This window comes from Acomys minous (genome assembly GCF_964271855.1).
Source record: "Acomys minous genome assembly, chromosome: 16".
Lineage (NCBI taxonomy): Eukaryota > Metazoa > Chordata > Mammalia > Rodentia > Muridae > Acomys > Acomys minous.
The window spans coordinates 30,006,583-30,028,250 of NC_140498.1; positions in this window are offsets into that span (position 1 = coordinate 30,006,583).

The following is a 21,668-nucleotide window of genomic DNA, read 5'->3' on the forward strand; positions in this document are numbered from 1 at the left end:
GCCTTATATAAACTCCACAATTTAAAAGGGAGATGCATTCTGCAACGTCAACTGAGCAAGCACCTATCAGCCACCGGTACCTAAATAGTGTAAACAAGATATACATTTTAAATAAAAGGAATAAGTGAATTATCATTTCCATGGCTTTTAGTAGAAAACAAATATTTGAAATTAAATAACAGCACTTTTAACAATACACATCCATTTTAGTTACTATTGTTAGTTGGGTGGCTAACCAAGGAAGGCTCATAAAGTCATGAACACACACACACACATACACACACACACACACACACACACACACACACACACACACACACACACACACTCATACACACACAGACACACACCACTTCCCAGACTCAAGATGATAAAGTGGAGCTGCAAAAACAAAGGACAAAAAACCTTACAAAATATTTTTCACCTTCTTTCTCAAGATTCCTCTCTTCTCTTCATAAAATAAATTAACAAGAGCACCATTCGTCTAATCCTTGGTGACAAATCTCGATGCTAGAAGCTGACAGAGTAAAGCAAAACCTAAAATAGCAAAATGCCTATAAAACTTTACAAGCAATCTGGGTGCCTATCAGGAAAGTTACACTATTATTTCCACATGTTCTCCAAGGTCATTGTGTAAGGCTAATTAATGGCATTCAATCTGATGTATTATTGCAGAAAGATGCTAAACCTGTTTCTTTCATCTGCTGTAGCATCAATGGAGAAATCCATTTGAGACAAATGTTGGATGGGCGATTTTAATAATCTGGTTTGAAATGAAAATATTCCATTTCTGGCATCTGTGACATAAGATTCTATTTTATAATTTCTCCACTGCCATACAAGGAAAGCCTAACTGAAGGTAGCTAAGATTATTAACTCTTAGTTTTGCTTATAGAAAAAGATTTTCTTTGGTTAATGCTTTTCATAAACATATGTGTACATAGGCTTTGTATTTTAGGCTCCTCATTGGTTTTCTGAATTGTCTAGTCCCTCCCTCCAAGTAATCCCAGGAAATGACCGAGTTGAGAGAATCTTCACTATGGATAATATCAAATGTTCTTAGTGTACAGGATTGGTTTGAGGAAGATTTACACTCACTTCACCCTCTACTAAAAGTACAGTTACCTGGCAGCATGGCACTGTGTCACTGCAGCCACCGTACTCTTTCTATTTCTTTGATCAGCAATGTCCTGCTTTCTGCTCTCTTGGGACCACATGTGTGGGTCCTCAGGGTCTCTCATGGATTGTCTTTCTTTTCTTCCTTTATTTTCTAAAATGTGATCTTTTGCTATTATTTTATAAGCATGAGTATTTTATCTGAGTGCATGTCTTAACACCATGAGTCTATGGTGTCTGAGAGGCCAGAAAGGAGTGTAAGATTCATCTCAGACTAGAGTTACAGATGGTTGTGAGCTAACCTGTTGGTCCTGGGAATTAAGCACAGGAATGCCAGCTCTCTTAACTACTGAGTCATTTTCTCATCTCTCTGTAGATCTTCCATCTTTAATCCTTTAGAGCCACATGTTAAAATTACCTTAGGGCAGACCATTAGACCGCATCTTACTTGTGTTTTACTCTTGGTTCTTTTACAGCTCTTACTGTTTATATTTGTATCATTTGTTGAATTGATTTGGGGATCTTTCACACAAATATTTAAATTGAATCAAATTAGAGAATATTACTATTCCATTTATAGTTTTTATCCTTAATTTGCCTAGTTTTATGCCTATAGTAAATGCTAAATATGTCCTTATTCAACCAAGTAGGAAGTGTATATACTCTAAAAATGAAGATTGGATGTTATCTGGACAGAAATATGACCACTGATGATAAAACAGAATTGGATGTCATATTGGTTTTTTCCAACCTATTTATTTATCAGTCAGGATATTTTAGGCAGTAATGTAATAACAAATGACTCCCATGATTTAAATATTTATGGATTAACATCTGTAGATTATTCATTTCTCACCCAAACTAAATTAGTCTGAGCAGCTTTCCATGTACCTTTACTCTTTATTCTGTATATTTGTACAACACCAAGCCTCTATCTCAAAGCATGCCTTCAACACCAGGATGTCAGAAGAGGTGAGAAAGGGTCAATTACCAGAGGTTAACATTTTTATCTGAAAGTCACACATGCAGCTTTTGTTCACATTTATGGTCTCAATTAACCTCAGAAGTATAGTAGACAAACCTGCCTCAGGAATATGAAGAGTCAGAACCAGGTACTCATAGGAAAGTAGTGACAACTGCCTAGGTAAATGTCTCCTAACAATTGGAGCAGAAGCTGTCTTTGTTGTCTGCTTTGGATGCCTTTCTCCCAGCTGGGATGCTTTGTTTGGCTTCAGTGGGAGAAGATCCACTTAGTCCTGATAGGACTTGATGGGACAGGGTGGGTTGACACACAAGGGTAAGGGGAGTAGTGGGACAGGTTATGAGGGGGGGACTGGGAGGGGAGGAGGGATGGCGGGCTTGATCAGGCAGTGGAGTGATTAAATAAATAAATTAATGAAAAAAAAGAAGAAGAATGCAACCCACAGAGATTTCTTCCATTTCTTCTTTGGAGCAGATAAGTTTTTTTATCTTCGGAGGCTACAAGAGCTCCACTGAAATTATGCTAGTCTAAATATGGTGATTTTAAACTGTGAAGTACCACCTACAGTGGTAATAGATTAAATAACGTAAAAAGTAACAACGCAAGCAAGGGCTCTGCAAAATCAACCAGGTACAGGAGACGTATGCAGACTGTAGTTTCCATAGGCTCCAGGGAACCAAACAAAGAAATGACTGGTAAATAAGAGAAAAGCCACGTAAGGAAAAATGGTGTAAACAAAAGCTTAGACAGAACAAGTTTAAAGAGTGGAAGGCAGAATTCCCCTCATTTTGGTACAGAGATGTTACTACATAGTAAGGGGTGGGTCGTATGAAACTGAGGAGCGGAAAGAACAATTAAAAATGCTTTGTAATTAGTTGGGAATGTCGCTGAAAGACAGAGGGAGGTAAACCTCTTGCAAAATGAGCAGAGAAGTTGAATTATTCTCCAAAACCTATGGATCTGAAAAGAAAATGAGCTGAAGCCGAATGACTGAACATGTGACCCCTTATCACCACTTCATTCTGAGTCTCAGATGGAAAGGAAAGCCTGAAAGCTGTCCTAAGATTGTTGTCATAAGGACCTAGAGCTTGGCCACAGGAACAGAAGAAAAAGCAACCCACAGAGTGATGATGCAGTCCATGGACTCCAAGAGGGCAAGGATTCACAAAGCTCTCTTAGGAAATCAAAATCTAAAAGAATTTTCCTGGAAGAGTGGGTGGAAGGATAGAGGAAGCTGGAGGGGTCAAGGACACTACAAGAAGACCAAGAGAGTCAACTAACCTGGGCCCATGGAGGCTCACAGAGACTGAGCCAACACCTAAAGAGCATGCATAGATTAGACCTAGACCCTCTGTACAAGTAGCAGGTATGCACCTGGTCAACTTGCTGGTCTCTTAACGTTGACTGCAGGGGCTGCCTCTGACCCTGTGGCCTGCCATTGGATCCCTTTCCCCTAACTGGGCTGCCTAGTCAGGCCTCAATAGGAGAGGATGTGTTTAGACATGCTGCGACTTGAGGTGCCAGGGTGGGTTTGTACCCTTTGAGGGCCTCTGCTTTCCAAGAAGGAGGACAAGAGGGGTATGGGGGGGAGAAGGCATTAGGATGGGCCTGGCAAAGAGGAGGGACAAGGTGGGATCAATCTGTAAAGTGATTAATTAAATAAATTTAAAAAAAAAAGAATTTCCTGAAAAGATTTTGTTAACTGAGATAATGAACAGCTTGAAATAAAACAATAACAACATTCATTTCTGCTAATACACACTGGTATTAAATACTATTTAAATATTTTCGCCTTCAAAACATTCTCCTCAGACTCAATTAAAAGCTACCACTACACTTTTCAGTAGCATCCGAAGGAGACGGTTCGCAGGTATCCATGGAAGCAACTTCCAGGAACCAGGTTTATTTCTAGGAACCACAGTTGTCTTAATAAGGAACCAACTACAGTACTGAACTTTACTTTTTGGGTTCTGTTTTCTTGTGTGATGTGTACATATTTATGTGTGTGTATATTTATATATCTATGTGGAATTTACTCACACATATGTGAAACATATCTGTGTTGTACATATATAGCTCATGTGATACATCTCACCCTACTAGGAATGTTGCCCTTGTATGATAATTACATAAAACAAACTGGAAATATTTTATTATAATAAAATGAGATCAGTAAGAATCATGATATACTTTATTTTAACTATTGCAGCTCTAAAATTAACCTTGAATATCTCTTTAAACATTGGTGACAAACTGAGAATTCAGATGTATCAGAACATTTTCTTGTCTGATATAGGAGAGCATGAGCTTCTTTGGAGGCTTTAGGAAACCACTTTCTGTCAACTCTGAGAATGTTTGGTTGAATTTTATATTCTGCTTATTATGAAATTTGAGACTAAGTGTCCATGTAATAATTTACACATAATTGATTTGTCAGGATATTTGAAGCATTTTTGTATTAACTGGCCCATTTTGTGTGTAAAATGTATGTTGATATAAATATGCAGCTATAAGCAGCACATAATTATATAATATACTCATACATACATTGCACAATTGTGTAGTGTATAGCAAATATAGTTTCATACAGAAGATATAGTTACTTTTGAAATGTACTTAGTTTTCCTAGTATCTATATGCATAGATGCACAGATGTATATAAATAAATAATACTGTTATCTAGGCTTTTAGTGAAATGCTGTCCTTTGGTTATGACATGGCTGTTCGCCACTTGAGCTCAGAGCAGTAGTAGTTACCAACACAAGATCAAGCCTTTTAAATGTTCCACTATGGAGAGTGGAGGGGCGCTCAAGGCCTGTCCTGAGCTTAGGAGCTATTGTGTGCTAATAGCCACTGTCCTGGGATCAGGGGTTGAGCAAGAGAGAGAAAAATCACTTCTTTTAGAAAAGTGGCCATTGATAGTTTCTCTTTGCTATAGTGGATGACCCCACCCATATGCGCACATATAGACATCACGAATTGGACTCTATGGGTTAATAAAAAAATAAAGATGAACTTGAGATTAGGGATCCTGAGAGGAGATGGTGGTAGGGCTTCAGGTGTAAATATAATCAAGATACATTGAATACATGTATGAGATTTTCAAAGAATAAATAAAATTACACACACACACACACACACACACACACACACACACACACACACACACACTTTTTTAAACTGTTCATCCAGAGATGAACTAACTGCATCCCGCTCACACACCTTTCCTTATAACGATAGAAAGAAGTAATGATGAAAATGACAAGTTTACAAACTTGAACAAACACTGGTAATTTCAGACTAAACTATTACTACCTATCATTTTAGTCTACTAACAGATTTTCAAACACACATTAAATTTTTAGATGAATTATTGAAATTTCTGAAGGAAAAGTATCAAGTCTGTAAATAATGTTAACATTTTGACTAAACTTCTGTTATCCACTTAGAATAATCTGGAATGTTTAAAGAAGGTTAGATCTAATTACTCAAGAAAGTTTTTCCATGAATGCAGTTGGGATATCAGAGGAGCAGCCGTATTGAAGGGCAAATAGGAACAGAGGGCTTTTTCAGTGTCATTAGGTAGCTTGTTTTTAATGGAAGTTTCAGGGGACCATTTTCCTAGGTATTACCATTCACAGTACATTTTTTGTTTTGCTGTGTTTAAACTGAGTCAAAAAATGCCCAAGACTGGATGACTTGTGGGGACAAAAAGTTATTTTTCATGGTTCTAGAGGCTAAGACATTCTAAGTCTTTAGAACATTATGATTGGCAGATTTGGGCCCAGGGGTCCCACTCAAACTAAGGCACCAGCCAAGGACAATACAGGCTGTAAACTTCAAACCCCTACCCAGATCTAGCCAATGGACAGGACATTCTCCACAGTTGAGTGGAGAGTGGGGTATGACTTTCACACGAACTCTGGTGCCTCATATTTGACCATGTCCCATGGAGGGGGAGACCTGGCGGCACTCAGAGGAAAGATAGCAGGTTACCAAGAAGAGACTTGATACCCTATGAGCATATAGAGGGGGAGGAAATCCCCCCCAGGAGCAGTCATGGGGAGGGGAATAAGGGGAAAATGGGAGGGAGGGAAGAATGGGAGGATACAAGGGATGGGATAACCATTGAGATGTTAATGGTTAAGAATAAATTAATAAAAAATTTTTAATAATCAGTAAAAAAGCATTATAACTAAAAGATGTATCAAATGCTAATTAATTTTTTGCTTTTGTAGCAAGGGCTTTAGATAAATCAATTTAAGAAGAGAAAACATTAATTTTTGGCTTATATTTTTTAGCTCATAACCAACTGGCCAAGTAGCTTATGGCCTGAATGCATTGCCTGGGAACAGGAGTTTAGGTAGATACCTGTCAACCTTATGGCTGGTACAAAAAAGAGAAATCTGAAGAGCTAAGGGTTCTATTACCCATGGCAGCATTGAGGAGGGGGTTGAGATGAGCTGAAAGTCCATCCCTTCAAAGACCTAAAGCCACTTATTTGTTCCAACATCTTAAAGGTTCCTCAGCTTCCAATGGTGCCATGGGCGAGGGGCAAAACCTTTATAACTTGAACCCTGGGGGAAATTAGTTATAGCATAGGCTTTGCTCAATTAGGTATATATAAATGAACAAGCAACCATCTGAGAATGTTCATCTAAACTCATTTTATCAGTTGAAAAAAAAAACATGTAGGGGAATAGTTTCATATGATGAAAACACCATGTGTGCATTCCTGGTTGAAGACGTTCAAGTGTGTTCATGTGTGTGTGTGTGTGTGTGTGTGTGTGTGTGTGTGTGTGCGTGCGCACGTGCATGCAGGCGCATGTGTGGAGGTTTGGGAAAGGAATATGAAATGAGGTGGCTAGGGGGAAGTTGGGAAGGGCAAAGGAACTTAGACAAAATATATTGTGCAAAAATGTCAGAACTTTAGATGAACCAAGATAGGAAAGATGTTTTCTTCAAGACTGTCAAATATAAATAGCCAAAACACTAAGAATGCAACATTTATATAATTCCTGATTGTGTCATAGTTCTTCTTGTTATAGGTAGTTTATTGTATACATGTGGAATAATATAATGTATATGTAAAAATTTTTAGAAAGAAAAGAACTGTAAAAAAAAGAAAGATAGTACAGTTAAATGGTAACGTCCTTACCTAGCAAGTGGGAAACCCTAAGGTCAATCTCCATGACCCAGAAACAAGGAAACAAAAAACACCAAACAAATTCATTAATTAGTCATTAGAAAAAGAAAGTACAACTCCTAGTTTAAAGAGATTTTTTTTGGCTTTATTTATTTATTTATTTATTTATTCTTTTTTTATTAATTTATTCTTGTTACATTTGAATGGTTATCCCATCCCTTGTATCCTCCCATTCTTCCCTCCCTCCCATTTTCCCCTTATTCCCCTCCCCTATGATTGTTCCTGGGGGGGATTACCTTCCCCTGTATATGCTCATAAGGTATCAAGTCTCTTCTTGGTAACCTGCTGTCCTTCCTCTGAGTGCCACCAAGTCTCCCCCTCCAGGGGACATGGTCAAAGGTGAGGCACCAGAGTATGTGGGAAAGTCATATCACATTCTCCATTCTACTGTGGAGAATGTTCTGACCATTGGCTAGATCTGGGTAGGGGTTTAAAGTTTTACGACCTGTATTGTCCTTGGCTGGTGCCAAAAATCTCCTTAATAGGATACTTAAGTATGGGTATTTTCCCTGTACATAGTAACTATTATTTATAAATCTACTTTAAAAATTAGAAGAATTACAGTACTATACCCAAATCTAATAGTCTAAATTATCTTTCTAATCAATGCGATATGATACCCATTTAAATGTACATTTAAAATCCTCTTTAAAATGTTGTTTGATATTGAAAAATCAAGAGGGATGGAGCTAGGTTATTTTGCAGTTCAATAGAGCTAAATAAGTCTAGCTTTTAGTTTTAATTCTTTGGAAGACTTATGGAGACAATTGGTTTAACAATAAATTGATTATTTCTGATTAAATATGTAATACAAATATGAATAGGGAAATCCAGGGCTTCATGATTAGGGAAATACTTTATTAAGGTGCTACTTGGTAAGGATTTCTCTCAGCTAGATCATCTGTTTATGATAATTCTGATTGAAATTTGATTTCTAAAATAGAAAGTCTTTGAAAGATATGGCTGATAACCTATCTAGAGAGTGCAGAATAGCTGTTCCTTTAAGCCGTGCTGATTAAAGGACTGAATTCAAGGCTTTTAGTGTATTGTATACACTAAGGACACAGGCCACTCACTTAATCATGTACTTGAGGCAGGAAGTAAAGTCACCATAAAAGATCTCAGAGGGAGGCTGACTGACATTGTGTATTTGTGCATTGATTTTTCCTTCAGAAGAAATGGAATAAAAATAGCAAACTTTCACTAACAGGATAATGGAATGAACAGTATTTTGTGGACATGTAACTTTCCAGGTATGGGCTTTTCTGTAGACTATTACAATAGCTACAAAGGAAAAATCTCATAAAACACAATATTCATCCTGAGGAGTCCTAAGAAGAACATATAGATGCATACATATATTTTTATATATTCATACACTTTTACACTTATACAATCATAAACTTAGTTTGAAACTTAATTTTGAGGGCTTTTTTAAAGTTTCTGTTAAAACAGTCAAGAATATCAAACAAACAGATGATATTTCAAAGGAGGAGAGTAGCTTTGGAAGGGGCTTATTCAACTACACCATGTTTGTTCCCAATAATTACTGATATTTCTGCTACCCAAGTAGCAAAGAAATGGACCAGCTCCTTCCCAATGCACCATGTTCTTTTCCCTTGGAAATTTGTAAAGAGACTTTATTCCTGCCAGAACATTTTTGGCTCTGTCACAATCACTTAGTCAGAAGATAGGAAAAAAATAAAATAAAATATTCAAAGCATTGAGTCTATGGAATCCAGCTTCCTCTCCAAGTACTGATCATTGGGAGAGAGGGTTAAATCAAATATTTTGCATAACAAAATTTTACCAGTCCATTTTGCTGCTTTCCAAAGGGCAGATGCTGTTTTCAGGGCCAGTGAACATTCTGCAGTTGTGTGTCTCTAAATTCGGGGTCTGCTGATTTAGTGTCATCCTCCCAGCGATCTCGGTGAGTTATGGAGCCCCGGGGAGCCGTCTCGACCCTGGAAGTGTTATTAAACCAGATGGCCATGTACACACAGTACTTGGAGGAAGTACTTATTACTTAGTAATGCAAATGCCATTCTAGTAATAAGCTTCAATAAAACCATTCTTGGAATACATTTTAAATAACAAATGTATTTACATGCATATTATTTTCCTTAAAAAAAAAAGCTGCATGGAAAAGCTGGAGGAAGAAAAGAGGCAGAAATTCATGACCCAAGCAGCGCATGGACTCAAACCAAAACAAACAAACAAAGCTCTCTCTCTATATATATGTATATATATGATATTTGAAGAGATTTGGATTATTAATGGCATTAAACTGTATATTTTTTCTTTTTGTTTCTGAAGTAGTTTAGGAACTTTTGTTCTTTTTGTTGTTGTTGTTGTTGAATCAATGTTGGCAGTTTCACACATGTATAAAATATACTCTAATTACTCTTTCCACCATGTTCGTTCTTTTTTATTTCCTTCCCATTCCTAGCAACCATCCCTCACCGCTACAGATCCTTTTCTCGGGCTCTTGACTGTTGGTTTGGTCTTGTGACCCATTTCTTTACACCAGGCTACCAGTATGGCCCTGCATTGGACACGCCAATTGCAGCCTGGCAACATCAGCAGCACACATACAGTTGACAGCAGTGATCCCCACTCTTCTTGAGTGTATCAGTAGCAAATAGTTTGGCAGTGGCGTTAAGGGACCCCCTGAGTCCCTTCTCCCCCAATGCCTAACTGCTGACAGGCTCCTTCTTATTCAGACCCAGGACAGGTGTCTGCAGCCGCTCTAAGTTCATGACTGCCATGAGTGTGTCATCCCCAGAAGGCGACTTTTCACAATCACTCTATTGTTCCATGTTATATTCTCTTAAACCCTCTTCAGGAATGTTCCCTAAGCCTTAGAGGGGAGGGAGTCAATGTTCTGTTTAGGGCTGAACACTCTCACCCATCTCTTACTCAACTCTGCATTCACCTATGTTCTCTGGAAAGAGACACTTCTCCGATTTGGACCAAATATCTTGTCTTCAGATATAAACACAAACACTTAGGAGACAGCTTCTAAGTCAACTTAGCAAAACAACAGTATTCAGTTTCCAAGTAGGGCCAGTGATCGTCACTGCCTTGTCTGCTTATTTGTTGGTTTTCAGGTTTTCATACCAGGCATGGATCCCCTCCTAGGAATTCGGTCTCAAATCTAATCAGAGATCAGTATGATCATCCGCTAACAACAATAATACTGCTGCTATTGTATAGATAAGTGCATCTTGCCTAGTAGGTTGGCCTCCATTCACATTGATGCCTCTTCTTCTCTGGCAGCAGAGATAGCACTGGCCAGGAATTGGAAGCTGGACAAAGGGAGGCAGTGTTCAGTTCAGTTCTAGCTTGATTTTTTTCATCACTGTTAGTGGTGTCTTCAGCAAAGAAGTCATAAGCTGGTGCCAGCACAAAAGCAAGAGAAATTTCAGTGGCATGAGTAACCATCTTAAAAATGCAGGTATCTTACAGACAATGGTGTGAGACTTACAGAAAGTTAAAGTGTGTTTTATAGGAGAAAAACAATCTTTTTAGAGATTAGACTATTTTTCAAATGTTAGACACTCCTTAAAATACTTTCAAACTAGTCATGAATCCTGCTAATACTGATTATTTGGTAATGGAGAAAATAAATTAGAAAAAGGAAAACGATGAAAGTGGGAAAATAAAACCCACAATGGTAAATTTTGCATGCTAGATTATTAAATATTAAAAGTACATTTATTTATAAAATTTCATGCAAATATAGTATGAGCGATAGATATTTACATTGGAATGCAGGGGGAAATAGTTGACCAAAATATTTATTTGATTATGATGTTTTATTTTGGTGAGGTTTGGCTCTGAATATCTGTGAGTTGGGTTTTTTTTTTTAATAATGCTTTTTTGCAATAACACCTCAAAAAGCTGACATGACAATCATCTGCCTGCAGTCACTTCAGTAAACGAAATATAACTAATTCGCTTTGTTGTCTGGCAACTTGTACCAGCAGTGATCCCACGGAGCAAAATGCCTCTAAAACTGCCTCCTCACTGTCTCCGGCTCTCACCCTTGTCATTCCGCCATCTAGTTACCTGAAGGCAGCACAGGAATCCCTTTATAGCATGTCACAACATGTCACTCTTTTGTTCAAAACACTCTAATGTCTTCCCGCCTCAGAGTAACATCCTGAGCCCTCTCTAACCTGTGTGGCATGATGTCTGCTTCCACTCCTGCCTCTCTCATTTCATCCCCTGATTCAGTCTGTTGCCACGCTGGGCTCTTTGCTGTTCCTTTCACACATACAGAGAGAGCATCACTCCCTTGGTTTCTGCATGAACTGCTCCCTCCTCTGGTATCATCCTATCTGTCTAGGAGCTTAGCAACAAGTTTCTGGCTTCATGGAAGCTTTGCTCATATCAAGTCTTCCTGTATAGCTTGATTGACATTATTCTTTGCTCCAAATTATCATTATTTTTTTTATCATAGCCTATTTGCTGATCTAGAAAAATATCCATCACACTTTTGTTTATTATCATTTTTCTCTCATTGAGATTCAAAATCCCTTAAGATACCACATAGTTACTTTTGGTAACCCATAGCCACACAATCCCCAGGGTAGGCTTTGTACCAGATACATATTTCCATTCAGCTTATTTTTCAATCATCTCCTTCCTTAATTCTTTCCCCATCCATTCTCCCTGCATCCTTTCTTAATTTTGCCCTCTAGTAGTTTACTCATTACTATTATCAAACAAGACAAGAAGCAACATAAGGGACAGCTAGTTTGGTTCATAGTTGAAGGGTCCTGTCCATTACGGTGAACCGGAAGTGAGGCATATGGTAACAGTGCAGCTGCAGTTAGGAATGGAGAAAGGTGGTACTTCTGCTCATGACCCTTTTTCCTCTTAATTAAGTAGAGTCCTCCAGCCCAAGGGATGGTGATGCTCACATTTACAGTACATAGTCCTTTCTCAATTCACCTAGTTTAGAGACTTTCTCATAGAGGTTTGCTTCTATGGGAATTCCCAAGTACATCCATTTTACACTCAAAATTAACTATTAAAACTCTACTCATTGAAACATGTCATTTTAAATCATAATATTCCTCTCATGTTACTAAAGTATTGCTTTCATCTTCTAATGAAAAATATCTTTAGTTTCTCTACAGTCCCCCAGAACAGTCTTAATACTGTTCTAAAGTCTGAAATTTCTACTGAGACTTATGGCTATCCCTTTATGGTGGACCTCTACAACATACAAAATAAAAAACAAAGAAACCAAAGCCAATTTCTGTACTTTAATTACCATAGAATGGTGGTTTAACCATTCCCGTTTCTCAAGAGAAGAATAGAGGGATAGCAAGGAAAGATCAGCTCAAAGCACAACGAGAACCCAGCACACCAAATCCGGACTTTTGTGCTTTTGTCTGACCAGTTCCATCCCTTTGGCTCCTCTACTTGAGACATACATAGCTGCTCTTTCTCTGCCAGCAACAATTCATGCTCACAGCTTTCCAAGACAGAAGTCCAATGGTTCTGCTACCTGCAACATCCTGATATCTGAACTGTAACTTAGGCTTCATCTCTACAGAGTGGCTTCTCAGGCCATCTCTCAGAAAATGAAATAATACCACAATTTGCCTGGATTCAGTGGCTCCTTAGGACTATGGTCCAAGACTCTACAATCCCTTCAACCCTGAACCAAACAGGACACAAGATGTCGCTTTCCAATTTGGCTCCAAAACCAGTATAGTCTTTCCTACTTGGACCATAGTTGCATTGTCTTTTATGATCCTTTTTAGCAACATTGAATTAAGCTCTCTTCATTCAAACTATATTTTGTTCATAAGATGGGGTCTACAGTGAGTTGAATCTTACAATCAGGACGCCCTTTATTCATCTCAGAAGAGGGTTCTAGGTTTCTCCTTAATGACACTAATTTCCTTATAGTTACAGCTACTCTCCAATTTCTTTTATCAGTAAGATTAAAACTACGTATAATATCTTTTTTACCAAAATGCCAATATATTTCTGCTGTACTTTTTGGTTCTCTGTCACTGTAAGTCTGGTTGAAACTAGCAAGGTATAGCCACACCTCAGCATGAATACTAACTTGTCTTAAAATTTTTCCACACCAAACAAATTTGTCCTCTAGTTTTGAATATTTCATGTAAGGGGCATCCAGCAGCCAGATTCATTGCCAGGATATTATATGACTTTCAGTTTACTTTGAAATATCACGAGTTTAACATCCAGTTTTTATGCATTTCTTGGCATTCTGATCTTCCAAACACCATTAGACCAGCTCATTAAATTATTTTTCCAGGTTCTAGATTTTTAAAACAATAACCTCATATTCTTCCATATTCCTTCTGTAAACCCTTTCCAAAGGACTAAGAACTACATGATCAAATTTGTTAGAGTGAAAGACATACTTCTTGGTACAAACTTTTCTTACCAGTTACTTTTCTCATTGCTGTAATCAAGCCTTATAAAAGCAAGTTAAGGAGGAAAGAATTATTTTGTCTCCATACTCCAAGAGTAGAGGCAGAATGCATGCTGCTGGAAGCCTGAAGAATCTGGTTAACCTGTATCCACAGGCAGGAAGCAGGAAGAAGCACAGTACTGCTCAGCTTCCCTTCTCCTTGTAATTAACTCCAGAGAATGGAGCGATGTTGCCCATATTTGGCGTGGTTGTTTTAACCTCAGTTAACCAGGTCTGGAACCTTCCTCAGAAATATGTCCAGGCATTTGTTTCTCTGGTTATCAATTTCAAGTTGATAATCAATGCTCACCTTCAGACTTCTCTTTTCTCCCCTCTGTTACAGTTATACTGTTTATCAATTTGCTTGTATTTCACTAGCCCTCCCCCATGTTTACACCAGGAATGAGATGATCTCTCATTTTTTAAAAAATACATATTATCTGTCTACAGCTATATCTATTCTATATCTATATATGTTTTATCTATCTATCTACCTGTCTATCATGTATAGCTATCCACCTATCATCTATCTATCATATATATAATATATATATATATATATATATATAATATATATAAAATCTAAATGAATTGAGGTAAGAAAATCTCACTGTTTTTTCATACTTGGAGCTCAGTTTAAGATTACTTAGGGGGCAGCTAGAGAGATGGCTCAGCAATTAAAGCTGCTTGTTACTCTTCCAGATGACTTGTGTTTGGTTTCCTGTATCCAGGTTATATGGCTCAAAACTCCTTGTAACTCCAGCTCCACATAACCCAATACCCCTTTCTCACTTCCATGGGCAGCTGCACACAAGTAGCATAGATAGATACACACTGTCACGTATACATACTCACTTAAAACAAATTGGGCATCTTGCTCTCAGAATGTGACTTTGTTTTTGACCACTTCTCATGTCTCTCACACTAAATAAATTTACAATTTCCTTTATGTACAAATATTCATTTTACTGTACATGGAGAATAACATCTTAAAATCATATATTCATTTTCTTGTTATCTCTACATACCAAGTGTAGAGATACTGTCTAAATGATAAAGGTACATAAAACATTTAGAAAAATTGACAAATAAAACAAATATGCCGTAGGGTTGGGTGGTAGCTTAGTAGTAGAGAACATCCTTGCTGTGGATTCAAATCCAGCACTACAAAACAAACAAACAAACAAACAACAATAAACAAGCAAACAGTAGACAAAACAAGAAAAACTAAACTATTGTAACAAAGTCTAAAGACAACGATGTTTAAAAAAAATTCTTCCTTTTAATTCTCTCTTTTAATAGTTCATAGATTTTGCCTAAAGGTGGTACACTGATGCTAAGGCAAAGGTTTTGTTTACAATTTTTGTTCAAATACTGCTTTCTACAGGACTTTAAATTTTTATTTATCTTATTATTTTTAATTATAAGTATGTAGGTATGTCTGTGTGTGGGTATGTGTATAAGAGTATCTGTACTATAGGAGGCAGAAAGATGTTAAAAATTCCTTGCACTGGGCACACAGGTAGTTGTGCACCTCCCAATGTAAGTGCTGGGAACCAAACATGAGTTCTATGTAATCCCTGTGGGTGGGGTTTAGTGTGAGGGGGGAAAGGGGGGTCTGCGTTCGCATGCACGCGCATGCCATGGCCATACTATATAGCCCAGGCTGGCCTCAAACTATTTAGCCTCTTGCCTCAGTGTTGGAATTAGGGACAGGTACCACCAAGCTTACTATCTTCAGGATGTTAAAAATTATTTTTATATAACTGTGTTTGTTTCTCAGTTTCTGTCTTAACCCAGCTATCACCAAAACAATTGAGACTCTATTGTATTATTTTTAACAGGCTTTACAGCACAAGAATTGAACAGTTTTTAATCTATTCTTAACCCTCTGGTTGAATTTGGCTACCTCCCCACATATATCCCAGAGATCCTTGCACTTTGTAGCTTTCCTGGTCCGGTTCCTCTCTTTTCAACCTCTCCAGTTGCTCAACCCCTTACTTCCTCCTGTCACTCCTTCTTCCCCTGGCTGGCAGAAAGTCCATCCCTGTTCTCTCCCTTGCTCAGCAATTGGCTGTAGGCTGTTTTATTAGCATGTCAGGGGACAATTGGGGAGCAGTGTTGACACAACATTGAAACAAGACATTCTCAGAATAAGGATTGCAATCAGATGGGGGTGTGTGTGTACAGAAATCCACATTTGATTTACACAATAAACTTATGCCTACAACTCAGGACTTTTAAAAGATAAAAGATGTCTACTAGTGTGTTTGTTTCATGTAAATTATCTTTACTTCTGAGTTATGTGTTCATTGAAGTTAACAGACTTACATTGCTAAAAGCCATATATGGCCTCTGTTGATGGTAGATTTGTGGTTTTGACTTCCAGAAAACCCCATAAGAGTTTAAAACAAATTTTCAGGTACATATTAACTGAGCAAGGAATTCCATTTTTAAATCTATAATGTTAAAAAATGAAACAAAACCATAAAAATTTTACATAAAATGACTGCCTAACCATGGGCTGAACAATGAAAATGACAACAGACATGGTAAAGTAAACAAGGAAAAGTCCACAAAATCGCAACAATATTTAAAGAACTGCAGGATGATAAAGAGTGCTGAGAATGGGAGAAATAGTCTTTTGCAGAGTGTGGTATTGGTTGTTTGATACCAAATTAACATTAACATTATATAGCTCAACATTATATAAATTAACATTAACATTATACAGATTGAACAGATTGTATTTACAAATACATATTTATGTTGGACTTAAGGGTTTTTTTCGATGCCTGTTATATCTCCCAAATTATATGACAGACATACTATATTTATTAATAAGCTCTAATTATCATAATTGACATAGATCTAGATCTATTCTAAAACCATCTAAGATAGCCTTGCCTACTTCCTAGCCATGTTCCCCATGCTACTTGCCAACCAGTCTTGCCCTGGTTGCTCTTGCTTCATTTTTGTCCCCATGACATCTCTTCCATGGTGACCTCCTCCTAATGGCATGGTGACTTCCTTCTCCTGGGCCAACAACCTTCTTCTTCCCCTCGCTCTCTTTCTCTACCAGTTTCCTCCCCCTTACACACACACACACACACACACACACACACACACACACACACACACACAGAACATAAGATATCCTACAGTCTTCTCTGGCCAGTCATAGGCTCTTAAGTTCTTTACTAACCAACCAATCAGAGATAATTGGGAGTAATTTTTACACAACATTGAGACAGAAGATTCCTTATTAGCAATGACAGTATCAGAGTCTGTTAGCATTCAGGTCATTGATGGCTCAGCAATTAACAATCAACTATACAGAGATATACCTTGATATGAAGGTCACCTCTACATATTTATAAACACATACAGAGATGCATGTAACATCCATAAGTGAAAAAGCAGGCCGTGTATTTGAAAAAAAGCAAGGGGTGTGCTGTATGAAAGGGTTTGGAAGGAGGAAAGGGAAAGAGAAATAATGCAATTATATTATAAGCTCAAAATAAAATAAACAAATAGAAATTATGGTATATTATTTGAGATTCTTGGTATATTGAATGAAAAAAATCATAGAAATGAAGCAAGTATTAATTCTGTGATTTGAAAGTAAGATACGATGAAAAAAGATCATATATTTTTAAGAATGTGAAAAAGTATATGCTTTCTTTTTCTTCTAACTGCCTGCTTTTCTTTAGGACAAATTTTTATCTTAAAAATTCTAAAGATTTTCATATATCTTTGAAAAATAGTATATCCTGTCCCAGAGAGAGCTAAAATGTTCTAATCATTTCTTTCCAACATGAAATTCATATGTTCATATACCATTCTGAAAGCCATCATCTCTACTGAAGCAGCGTGAAGGACTGTCATTTCTTTTGTTTCTCTCTCTGTGTGTATTGGCATAAACTGTGGTGCTATTTATCCACAACCCTTTGAAATGACAGTGAACTATTTGTAAGTTTCTAGGCATGCAGTGAGTTCCTGAATTAGTAGATCTATCATCCTAGAAAAAGGGCTAAATATAGAGGTAGATAACTGATCAGAGTGGCTTAACATGTCGGGTTCAAATCATTTCTCGATTATAATATATTTAAATGCAATCCTATATCAACCAACGTAATGAAAAATCATGGCACAGTAATTTGTGTTCTCTAATTTAGAACCATACATTTAAGCAAATTCATTTACAGTAACTGTTCAACTTCAAATCATCTTCCACAAAAAGATGATCAGCCAAATAAAAATGTTCAGACACGTTACTCTACAGAGGCCCAGATTATTGGTTCATTACTGATACAAACAGAATTTACAGAGATGGAAAAATGATTACTACTCAACAGAACTCTTTTATTTCATTAGTTTAAGGTACTATTAAATATAATTTCATAAGTAGTGATTTGCCTGGTGCTTTTATTGAAATAGTCAATTTATTACTTATTTTGAGCACTGATTTTTTGTGTCATTTTAAAGATGAGTACAATTTTTGAAGTAGGACATATTGAAGCAATTTAAAAACATGTCTCATAATTATATAATCATTTAACCTATTTTATTTTCATATTTTTGTGAACATTAAAAATATTAGGCTGTTGTGGAGGTGATGTACAACCAAAATTTTCTACTAAAAATTGAAATCTGAAATGTAAATTGTTATGAATTGGGGCTTTTACAAACTTCTAATTATAGTGATTTTTTAAAAAAAGCAAGTAGTATTTATTATACAGCAGTTCTGTCAAGGTGGCTTAATAAAAATATTTAAATTTTTTAAGCTTTCTGATTTATTTATTTATTTATTTACTTATTTAATCGTGTTAAAGCCTGATTTTAGCACCCTCTCACCTCTCCTCCAAGTTTTTCTCCCTAAAATGAAGGATATCTAATTTGTGTGAAACTACAGAAGTTTCAGAATATTTATGATTACTTAATTTGTCATGTATAAGTAATATTAAATGAATCACAAACTTTCACCTAGATGTTTTGTTTTCTTTCAAAGTTTGTTTATTATTAACAGACTATGTATAATGTGAAAAATGTCATGTAATCATTTTACTATGATAAATGGAAGACTTCTAAGTAAATAGTACAACTAATAGTCTTTGAGGCATGGATAATTGGCAAAAATAAAGGTGGTATAAATAGTTCATTCCAAAGGAGCTTCTTAGAGGTCTAAAATTTTTTGCAGGTACTTTTATTTCCATAAATAAAAATGTTCATAATCAAAATAGGAATGAAACAAATAATGAATAAATGCCATAGTGAGGGATATTCTGCTTAGATAAATAAGAATCAAATTTTGTGTACGGACATTAACATTGGAAGAATTCTTAGAGAGATTAAACGTTAAATTTGTACACTATTATCAGATTGCCTGCTTCCTATCATGGAAAACATGCAAATAACAAATTTCAGATCCTAGAAATACCTTGAAAGTTCTTGGATATGTGATAATTGTAAAATGTGTGCCCCTTATGCTAGCTTCATAGTCATTGATTTGATGGAAGCATTGACTGCTATGACTCAAAATAAATGAGCAAGCAAACAAACTGTTGAACTCACTGTTGTAGTTTATCTCAGTCAAAAAGATACAGATTAACACCATAAAGTAATGAGAAAAGATGTATTGTGTGGGGTCTAGAAAGATACTGAGGCCAGCTTCTAGTCTCTCCTTATCCCTTTACCTGAAGAATGGCAAGCCTCACTAAATAACCCCACTAAATTTTTGTGAAAAGTGACATAAAGTGTTATCAAGCTGAATTATGGGAGCTGAGGTCGTTATTGAGGTTGGTCCTGTGCATTTGACATTAACTACTCAGACTCTAACTTCTAGAAGTCAAACTTATAGAGTGACCCAAAGCCAAAGAAGAGAAAGAAATGGATGTTGTCCACAAGTCAGCATGGTAGAGATGGGCACATATATATAGCAGAAATATCTCACTAGTAAGATACATACTTGTTAAAGGAATGAGAAGAGGCAAGCAAGTATATACATGATAACAAGAAGAGAGAGAACTTAGTACCGCAAATAATGATTAAATTTAAAAATCTAAATACACCTTACAAATGGAGAAAATACATTATAAAAAATGGGTGAAAACTTTTCCATATGTGCAACCCATAGTTGTGTCTCAGGCCTTGAATCCCATCACTCAGGAGGCAGAGGCTGACGAATGGATCTCAGTCTGTTCAAAGCCAGCCTAGTCTGCATAGCAAGTTCCAGGGCGGCCAGGATTACACAGTCCCCCCGCCCCCCACACGGGTGCTCTTTGGTAGAGAAAAAATATTGTTAGAAATAATAAAGCCTCATGACTTACAAAACAAAAGTGGACTAATTAATACAAAGTAACGAGTGATTCTCTTGAGAAAGGTGCATGATCTTTGTGACTTCCAAGGATATATAGCCAGTTTTAGTTGTCATCATGTCTTACAGATAGTCTATCACGCCTTACCATGATAACATTCCTGTTAGTTTGTATCATTTCACTCCAACACAAGTCACTTTAGAGAACATTCTTTACATCACACTGAGAATTAAGTGTCTCCTCTTAATTGTACATAAAGGTCTAGGATGTGTTGCAGTGAAGGGATCCTGTATAAATGATGCCTTGAGGAAAGAGAAAAAGGCTTGTAACAAACTAACCAAATATCTAAAAAACAATGGATCAGTTTATTAGTAGACTGGAAACAATTTAGCGCATATTAAGAAGACCTATAGGTGGAAGTGGCCTCTAAGAGTAGTGGGGGCTCACCAAGGCACACTCCTCCCAGTGAGTTTATAAGCAGTTGATGATTTCTGGGAGAGGAGGTAAAAAGTATTTCTCCAGTGGTGTAGCCACTGTGTGATGAGTAGCATTAGATATTGTACTGGCTAATTGGTATTACTGCTGGATTTTTTTCATGATGTTTTGTTTCTTTCTTTCTTTTTTTATTGAAACTAGAAGCTGCTAACCTGCACTTTAGTACACTCAGGTAATTAAGTTTTTTTCTTTTTTAAAAATTTATTTTAAAATATATTTTATTAATTCATTCATATTACATCTCCATTGTTATCCCATCCCTTGTATCCTCCCATTCCTCCCTCCCTCCCATTTTCCCCTTACTCCCCTCACCTATGACTGTGACTGAGGGGGACTTCCTTCCCCTGCATATGCTCATAGGGCATCAAGTCTCTTCTTGGTAACCTGCTATCCTTCCTCTGAGTGCCACCAGGCCTCTCCATCCAGAGGCGTGGTCAAATATGGGGCACCAGAGTTCGTGTGAAAGTCAGACCCACTTTCCACTCAACTGTGAAGAGCGTACTATCCATTGGCTAGATCTGAGTAGGGGTTCGAAGTTTACTGCTGTATTGTCCTTGGCTGGTGCCATAGTTTGAGCAGGACCCCTGGGCCCTGATCTGCCCATCATAATGTTCTTCTTGTAGGTTTCTAGGACCCTCTGGACCCTTCTAATTCCCCATTCTCCCATGCTTCTCTCACCTAGAGTCCCAATAGGATATCCTCTCTGTCCCAGTTTCCTGGTAAGTGAAGACTTTCATGGGGCATATCCCTTGGGCTAGTGTCCAGATATAAGTGAGTATATACCATTTGACTCTTTCTGCTTATGGGTTAACTCACTCATTATGATAATTTCTAGCTCAATCCATTTGTCCACAAATTTCGGGAATTCCTTGTTTTTAATAGCTGAGTAGTATTCCATAGTGTAAATGTACCACAGTTTCTTTATCCATTCTTCTACTGAGGGACACTTAGGCTGTTTTCATGTTCTGGATATTATGAATAAGGCCGCTATGAACATAGTTGAGCAAATATTCTTGTTGTGTGCTGGATCATCTTTTGGGTATATTCCAAGGGCTTGAGGAAGCCCTATTCCCAGTTTTCTGATATAGA